The sequence below is a fragment of the Pinus tabuliformis genome, chromosome 3_2 (assembly GCF_031772625.1).
Source record: "Pinus tabuliformis cultivar Carrire ecotype Pingquan chromosome 3_2, CPIR1, whole genome shotgun sequence".
Taxonomy (NCBI): Eukaryota; Viridiplantae; Streptophyta; class Pinopsida; order Pinales; family Pinaceae; genus Pinus; species Pinus tabuliformis.
In genome coordinates this window covers 363,801,646-363,811,458 of record NC_142302.1, presented here as the reverse complement: position 1 = coordinate 363,811,458, position 9,813 = coordinate 363,801,646, and the positions used below count along the sequence as shown (strand labels likewise).

At 35.2% G+C, this 9,813-nt stretch overlaps 2 pseudogenes; both read right to left on the bottom strand.

Annotated features, from left to right (window-relative positions):
- Positions 1-2,385: 2,385 nt before the first annotated feature.
- Positions 2,386-4,336, bottom strand: LOC149180954 (magnesium-chelatase subunit ChlH, chloroplastic-like; annotated as a pseudogene).
- Positions 4,337-4,744: 408 nt separating this feature from the next.
- On the bottom strand, positions 4,745-7,960 carry LOC149180953 (uncharacterized; annotated as a pseudogene).
- Between the last annotated feature and the right edge of the window lie 1,853 nt (positions 7,961-9,813).

Here is a 9,813-nt window from a genome sequence, read left to right as displayed (position 1 = left end):
ATTTAAAATAGTCTTTCCAGTTGGGTTATTATACTGGACACTTTATATTGTTGCTTTCTATTTTCGATTGTATCTTCTTTTATTGCAGGTTTTCTATTTATGTTACAAATCTAAGATGACAACAACCATCAACCTTTTGTTAGGGTGACTTGTCACCTAGTGACTTAAGTGAAGTATTTTTGGTACACCTTCTAAGGATTTTCACACTAACACCTGACTTGGTTAGATTTCACCTATATTAATAAGAGTTATTTTTCCTCTTGTATTTCATGAGTATTTATACTTTTTATTATGTGGCTTTGACGGTTTTTTTGTTGTTGTTATTATTATAGTAATATGTTGGTTATAAGCATGGTTTCATGACAGATTCTAGTTATGTCTCTTATTATGTTATGATTGGTAAATGACGGGTTATTGAATCCATGACCTAATAGATATTATTGCAACTATTATGAAAGGGAATTAAACTTTCTTGATCATTTTCAAATAAGTTTTTACATTATTAGCTTTTTCCTTGTGTCATTCATTATTCTATTAATTTCTATCAAGTTTTTGGCAGAGGTATGGATACAATCCTTGATAAAGTGGCTTAGATTTGGGCACCAAATGCACAAAAATGGGAAATCTAGACTGCAGTCAGTAGGAAATCGGGTTATCCATGTGACTGGAGGGTCGCAATCATTGTCTTTACTTTTTAAGGAGGCGACTCAGAGTCCATATCACTAAAAAATCAAGTTAGCTAACGGTTGGGCACCTGGAGTGGTTTTTTGGCTCTTGTGGCTCTTGTAGCTCCCAAGGAAGTTTAGTTAGGTTTAATCTTGTCAACTCTATTTACTTAATGTGATCTGTGAGGTCATTTTATATCATATTATATCATCCCCTTATGTTTACCCTAGCAGGCTGGTGAAACTGGGTAGATATGGTAGGGGTGGCTACAATAAAGGCTTCTTTAGATATTTTGTAGAAAAATTTGGCCAGTGGAGGGACATAAAATACTCTTAGTAGAGTGTTCAAAATTTGTCACCAATATTAAAATGGTGTTTTATTCAAAAAGTACAACCAATAGATGTTTCTAGAGTAATCAAGTTTCTAATAAATAATTGTCAGAGTCAAAACACTAAATGTCAAGCTATATTTCCTCCTGATATTATCACTAGTATAAAATGGCTAATTAGTTACTAAAAAAATGACTAAAATTTGCATATAAATGACCATTTTTCAGTTGGTGACCAATAGTGGCTAATTTACAGTATCTTATATCGCAAATTTTTTTTTATCGTATTTAGTTTAATCATTAATTAGTTGTCTCAATTTTATTGTCTAGTAGTATATCTAGTCATAAATTTGTTCATTAATTGTCACAATTAATAACCAAATACATAATAAAATATACTACTACATCAGCACCTAAGAAAACCAATTAATGACCAAAGAAATATGATCAAAATGTTTGTCACATTAGAAGATACTGTAAATTAGCTACTAATAGTCATAGATATGCAAATTTTAGTCATCATTTGAAACCAATTAATGACCAAAGAAATATGACTAAATTTTGGTATGTTATAAGATACTGTAAATTAGCTACCAATAGTCGTATATATGCAGAATTTAGTCGTTATTTGTAATCACAAATTTATCATTTATAGTATTCATTAATATGTTTTTTAGTAGTTTCATATTCATTATATAATCGGCTAATTTAATAGTTTATATTAGTTTCATTTACTTTCATTAATAATCATTATAAACGACCAATGTAGTCATTGTATATTCATTTTATTTGTGTTGATTATTAATCAACATAAATTAATTAGTATGATTTTGCAGCTAAACTAAAAAAATGTCATACAATGTGCATGCTCATCTGATATGAAAATCAAAATTTACATATGTTAATTACAATACTAAATAATATCAAATAAAACTATCGATAATTTCAACCACATAAATTATATTGTATGAAATGCCAAGTATTACAATATGAGTTTACAACTTAATATTGGTTGGACTACAATATCCAAATGAAATACTTGACCATCAATCTGTATGTGTGTGTCTCATGTGGGATATTGGATTTGAGGGTATCACTAGAACTATTCTCTACTCTCTCTCTCTTTTTTCATTTTTCACTCCAGTGTTATTGTTCTCCTCTTTCTTAAATTCATGATTCTTACCATCAATACTAAGTTTCTCTTCTGAAAATGAAAGAAGATAAAATGCAGAGTATAAAACATGAAAGACGATGAACACTGAAATATAAAAAAAAGTAGACTTTAAAGAATTTATGTGATATATACTTCAACATCAACAATGTCAATGCCATTTTTCCCTAGAAAAACAAGAAACTCAAATAATTTTACTTCAGTTGGGTGAAATTTTGTTCTAATTGTTTTCTTTATGGCATTCCAGAAGCCAAACAACTACCACTTTAGTACTTTGCATTGCTGCCACTATTGGGATTACTTGTGGATCCAATGCATCGATGTTTTTCCCAGTGGGAAGCACCTTGGGATTTCTGATTGATCACCTTTAGGTCTAGGTAATACATAACAACCCTCTAAAGCTTGCTTCAATCCCCTAAGTTCATTATCAGCCACAACTAGCTTCAAACAATCATAAATAAATCCAAGGAGAGTGTGGAACTTCTCTTAATCAGCTGAGCGAAACCTCGTATTTTCTAGATACTCAATCCAAGACTCCTTTCTTCCAAATCCAAGAAATAAACCAATTGTCTCTGCAACATTGACCACTTTACCTTTCTTCTTTCGGTTCCTATCAAAAAATGTAGAGATGGCCCCCAGGGTGCTTCTGTTATCTCTAACAACTCAAAATAGTTTAGTATTCCACTGCAATTATTTTTGTAAATGTATGTTATATTTTGGTAGACTGCTTCTGCAAAAATCTATGGAAAAGAATAGATTTCATCCTCATGTTTTTCTAGGATAGCTATGTTAACTAGGGCAGTTGTAACTTCCATTACATAAGATGGGCTTCAAATAACATGTAGGTCATAGGGTAACAATGGAGGTTCTATATCCATGATCTTAATATATACTCTACCTACTACAAAATCCCTCTCTTTAGCTAAAAATTCTCTACCTTCATCGTGTAGGGCAACATCTTTGTTAAGGATCCACTATTTAGCAGTACTAATGATATTGTTGACTATCTGTGTGCCTCTTCCACTATCCTTCAGTGGCTAGTATGAAACTATGACTTCACCTAGCTATTAACCTAGATAGTAGTATATGTTGGGGATATTTCCTATCAAACTCTCTAGGTAATACACATCAATCATCCTCACTTTCTTGTGAGACATAAAATCTAGGGATCCATCAGTTTCAAAATGCAATACAACATCGACCTTAAATATTTTATCCAAAAATGAGTAATAAGTAGAAAATCCAAGGTCTGCACTTGTTGATTTTTTCAAAAGGAAGCCTCATTGAATCGCCTTCATATCTAAAAGTTATTTTCACTCCAATGAAAGCATTGCCAAACTGTTTTCCATATACAAGTAGGTTCTTTGCATCAAAATAATGTTCCTTGGAGGCTTGCCCCAATTTTCTTTCAAAACATTAGCATAAGGTGTGAGTTGTTGGTACTCTTTTACATTCATTTTGTAAGCAACATTAATATTTGGGTTGTTGAAATTAGCTTCTTTCTCATGAATTATGTCTTCACTCGAGGCTTTGGAACTATCTGGTAAACCTTCGACATTATAGCCATCTTTATTTAGTTCCTGTAATACACTGAAATTTTGAAGAGAATACATTGAGGTAAGCTACAATGCCAACCATTCCTTTGTCAGGTGGGAAGCTAAATAAAATTATAGTTATTTACTTGTCCTCCTGCAAAAAGTAATAATATATTACATCAGTAAAGACTATTGTTATAACTAACTTCAATTATCTCAATTAGGTTGTAAGAAAAACAAATTGAAATGGCATTTTGACATGATCACCTTTTCTATTTACTTTAGCTAATCCCACTTGATAGCCCTTGTACAGATTTGTTCAACATGGTAATGAACTACATGGGACTTTCCTATATATCAATATAAAGAAGCTAGAAACAAATTTTTACAGCCACTTGAAAGGAGCCCTACAATGGCTCGAGAGAAACTTTGATCCTACATAATTGTATGGTACCATGGCCCAATTTTGCTATTCTGACATCAATTTAATCATAATAAGAGTTTTAGAACAAGGTTAAAAATTTTAGAAAAGAAAGAAAAGAAAGAAACTCGATTAAGTTTTATTCAGTTGGGCAATAAATTTCTCTACTTATTTACTTTATGGGGTTCTAGAAGCCGTACAACTACCACTTCCATACTCTACATTGTTACCACTCTTGGGATAACTTGTGGATCTAGTGCATAGATGTTTTTCCCAGTGGGAAGCACCTTTGAATTTATGATTGGATCACCTCTAGGTCTAGGTAATATATAATGGCCCTCTAAAGCTTGCTTCAATCCCCTAAGTTCATTATCAGCCACAACTAGCTTCAAACACTCATAAAAAAAATCCAGAGAGAGTGTGGAGCTCCTCTTGATCAACTTAGTGAAACCTTGGATTTTCTAGATACTCAATCCAAGGATAATTTGTTCCAAATCTAAGAAAGGAACCAATTGTCTCTACAACATTGACAACTTTACCTCTCTTCTTTGGGTTCCTGTCAACAAATGTAGAGATGGCCACCGAGGATGCTTATGTTATCTGCTTTAACAACTCAACATGTTTTAGGACTCCACTGTAATTATTTTGTAAATATCTTCTCTATGTTGCTTAGGCAAGGGAACATCTTTGTTAAGGTTGCATTGTTTAGCAGTACTAATGATATTGCTAACTATCTGTATGCCTCTTCCACTGTCCTTTAGTGACTGGTATGAAGCTATGAGTTCATTTAGATGTTCGCTTAGCTAGTAGTATATGTTGGGTATATTTCCTATCAAGTTGTTTGGATAACGCACATCACTCATCTCCACTCCCTTTCTAGCCATAAACTTGAGGGATCCATGAATTCCACAATGAAATACACCATCAACCTTAAATATTTTATCCAAAAATGAGTAATAAGTAGCAAATCCATGGTGTGGACTTGTTGATTTTGTGAAAAGAAACTTCATTGGATTACCTTCATATTTGAAAGTTTGTTGCACTCCAATGAAAAAATTTCCAAACTGTTTTCCATATATAAGAAATTTCTCTACATCAGAATAAGGTTCCTTGGAGGCTTGCCCCATTTTTCTTCCAAAGCCTTAGCATAAGGTGTGAGTTGTTGGTACTAGCTCACATTCATTTTGTAACAAACATTAAGACTTGGGTTGTTTAACTTAGCTTCTTTGTCATGAATTATGTCTTATATCAGTGCTTTAGAACTATCTGGTAAACATTCTACATTATATCCATCTTTCTTTAGTTCTTGTAATACACTAAAAAATTGCAGAGAATAAATTGAGGTAAGTTGCAGTACCAACATTGTCTTTGTCAAGTGGGAAGCTAAATACAATTATGGCTATTTACTTGTCCTCATACAGAAAGTAATAATATATTCCATCAGTGAAGATTGTCCTTATAACTAACTTCAATTATCTCAGTTAGGTTGAAAATGCAAAACAAATCAAAATGGCATTTTGACATGATCAACTTTTCTATTCACTTTAGCTGATCTCACTTGATAGCCCTTGTACAAAATTGTTCAACATGCTAATGAAGTGCATGGGACTTTCCTACACGTCAATATAAAGAAGTTAGAAATAAATTCTTACAGCTAGTTCAAAAGAACCCTACAATGGCTCAAGATAAACTTTTATCCTACATATTTGTATGGTACCATGGCCCTGTTTTGGTATTCTGACATGAATGTAACGATAATAAGAGTTTCGGAACAAGGTTAACAATTTTAGAAAAGAAAGAAATGCAAACACATTTTCTTCATCTAGGCGATAGTTTGCTCTAATTGTTTACTTTATGGCATTCTAGAAGTCGTACAGCTACCACTTGGCACTCTGCATAGTTGCCATTATTGGGTTTACTTGTGGATCCAATGCATGGATGTTTTTCCTAGTGGGAAGCACATTGTGATTCTTGATTGGATCACCTCTAGGTCTAGGTAATATACAAGAGCCCTCTAAAGCTTTCTTAAATCCACCAAGTTCATTATGATCCACAACTAGATTCAAACACTCATAAAAAAAATCGAAAGAGAGTGTGGAGCTTCTCTTCATCAGCTGAGTGAAAGCTTGTCTTTTCTAGGTACTCAATCCAAGGCTTATTTCTTCCAAATCCAAGAAATTAACTAATTGTCTCTGCAACATTGACCACTTTACCTCTCTTCTTTGGGTTCCTATCAAAAAATGTAGAGATGAACCCCCAGGATGCTTCTGTTATATGATTTAACAACTTGACATCTTTTAGGATTCCACTGTAATTATTTCTGTAAATATCTTCTATATTTTGGTATACTTCTTCTTCAAGAATCCCTAGAAAAGAATAGATTTCATCCTCAAGTCTATCTAGGATATCTATGTTAACTAGAGAAGCAACAACTTCCATTGTAGAAGGTGGTTGGGCAATAACATGCAGGACATAGGGGAACAATCAATATTCTATCTCCATGATCTTACTATATACGATACCTACTATAGAATCCCTCTCTTCAGCTAAAACTTGTCTACCTTCCTCAAGTAGGGTACCATCTTTCTCAAGGTTATATTTTTTAGTAGTACTAATGATATTTTTGACTATCTATTTGCCTCTTCCACTGTGCTTTCATTGGGATGGGGTCCCTTGGGTAAATTTTTGTCAAATAAGTCAATTTCTGTAATATTTTTGTTAAAGAATGTAAAGTCTCTGAGAAATGTGGAAGTGAAGTGCGAAACTAAGTAAGATTCAAAGGCGCATAATTCCCTCGTATGGGTAGGTGATAGGATGTTTTTGGGACCTGCCCATGGTCCACAGACCACCATATTGTAATGAAAAGGCTATATATAGTTGATTCATAGCAATTCTAAGAGAACAAATTTTGGAAAGGAACCATTGCAAGGGCAAGGTGCTAAGGCAGGAAAGGTCTATTTCCTATACTTAGGAAAAAGGGGAAGGCTCTTACAGCTAAGTACACGGAGACTTTGGTATGTCCACAAGCTAAGTACATGGGTCCCTGCAGCTGAGTGTGCAGGGAGGAGAAGTCTGTAACTGAACGCTTATTCATAATAAATATTGTTTTTAGCTAAATCTATGCATATGTACCTTGTTTATTTTTTCAGTTAAGTTTGTATTCCTCCGTGATCTATTATGACTTATGTGAATTAATGCTTGTTTATTACACAAAAATAGCGAATTTGTATCTATTATGCATGTTAATAACGATTTAAGACCTTCGCGAAGAGTTGGAAATTGTTAGATAGATTTGTTGTAGTTATCTATTTAGAAAGGGTAGATCTGCACGATGGTGGATCTAGGCCAAAATGGATTCTGAATACACATTTACTACATGGAACTGCTAGATATGTAGTCTTTCCGCATAATAAGTATCATTAAGTACCTTTGCGAGGACCTGAAGATCATTTTAATAGAGTTGCAGTAGTGGACAGCCAGAAGGAATAAATATCCACAAAGGTAGATCTAAACCCTGAGAACCCTAGGAAATCATCACATAGGACTCTGGATGTAGAAACCTCATTCTAGCATCCCCCAATACTGCATTGGGTGAGATTGCAGCTTGCATTATGCAGGTTGTTGCCGAAAGGCCAACAATTAGGGTTTTGGTATTTTTTTTTAATAACTTTGAACCTGGGTGAGGCCCCCTTAAGCCAACAAATCGTTCCATTGTCAGGACCGAGATCAATATGAGGAATGTGTGATGTCGAATAAGTGGTTTCCTACCAAGAAAGAAATTTAGAAGCGGCTTGATTGGAAGGAACACTTGTTCGCAGCTCAGGAGAATGGAAACCCATGGTTGTCCACGGAACTACGGTTAAGTAGATACCTATACTCAGATGAAACCAAGAGCTTTTTCTATTTCTTCCCTTTGCGAACTGCACAAGTGGTTATCTAGATTAGCAGATAGTCAGGTTACGTGGAGACTTGACAGCCCTATTGTATCGACTCTAGAGCTGGTGAGGTGTGTGGAAGCTTTAGAAAACAACATCACGTAGACCGTTGATCATTAAATTGATCGTATACTCGAGGATTTTTTACTGAGCTCATGATTGATATGAGTATCAGTTATAGTGAAGCAGAGCACAAGGTTTTCAAGGGACCATGAGGTAAGTACTTAAAATATCTAAAAACTTTGATTAAGATGCTATTGTGTGAAAAAAGGGTTATTCCATTACCTTGATGTTTGGGACTATGCGAAGAGAAAATCCCTTCAGAAGGAATGGAGAATCAGGCTCTGAATATAGTCCACTATTGGGATCCTCGTCAAGCGACGATGAAGGAACTATTATGAATACACCATGAAGTGCGTTGCAGTTGGTAAGTCAAGGTATCCCATGGTTACCTCATCCATCCACTCCACCTCCACCTCCACCTCCACCACATACACCTACACCTTCACCTCCACCTCCACCACATACACCTACACCTTCACCTCCACCTCCACCTCCAGCACATACACCTATGCCTTCACCTCCAACTCCACCATTAAACATGGAAAACGCAATGACGAAGTTGATATTCAAAGGGATAGGAAGAGAAGACCTCGAACAGTTTTGGTTCATTGCAGATGTTGTGCTAACAACACAGTAGATCACTAATGATAGTATAAAGAAAGCATAGCTAGTCACAGCACATAAGGATAGGTCACTGACTTGGTATATCGACTATTGTCAAGACAAACCTGGCGTGATGTTGGTAGAAACTCAGCAAGCATTGAACAATGAGTTTAAGAAGCCTAAATCTCAAGTGCAGACTATTATATATTTTAAGGAGATAAAGCAAGTGGTGAATGAATCCTCATGCGATTTCGATCAGAGGCTAAAATGCGTGATCTAGCAGGCTAACATGAACATCATAGGTGAACAACACAAATAGTGGTACATTGCTTCATTGTTTCCCACCTAAGATTACCGTTATTGCAGTAGAAGATAGCAACGCAAGAAGAATCCATGGAGATCGTGATGAGATTGGAAGCCTTACCAATACAAGATACAAACATTGGAGTACAATATATTCACTCGCAGCTGGAAAGTCTGCACCTAGAGGCTTCAGAGCCTAAATAAGGGGAAGGAATCCCAGCCTGAAGTTCATGTAGAAGTTTGGTGCTGAAATGCAAGGGCCATGGTCATGATAAGGAGCATTGTCCAATTTATCAAAATTATCTTATTGGGGGTGGCTGCCCCCTAAGGCCAGAAAATACCGATGGGCTGAGCATAGGAGGAGCACCATGATGCACTATTTTTTAGGCCACAAGACATCATGTGACATAAAATTGTCACCTATTACAGAAGTTTGTACAAACCCCCCAAAAGCTATTTTGAAATTTCTGCAAATATGTAGGTCATGATGAGCGCCACTGTCGAAGTTGTGAACTAATGATGGATTGGACCCCTACCTACCAAACACAAGAAGAAAGTCAGCCTCATTGTTAGGGTGTGAGTGCAGTACATGAAGGATTCCAAGGTCGTGCAAGAGGAAGAGGAGGGGCTCGCAGAGGCCACAGACAAGTTATTTGTTATAATTGTGGTGAAGTTGGACATTTTGAGTGCAAATTTTAGAACCCAATGCATCCGTCTTGTCAATATTGTAGACAGTTCAACCATGTGATAGAATATTTCTTGATCCTTATAGCAAATATGCAAGAAAA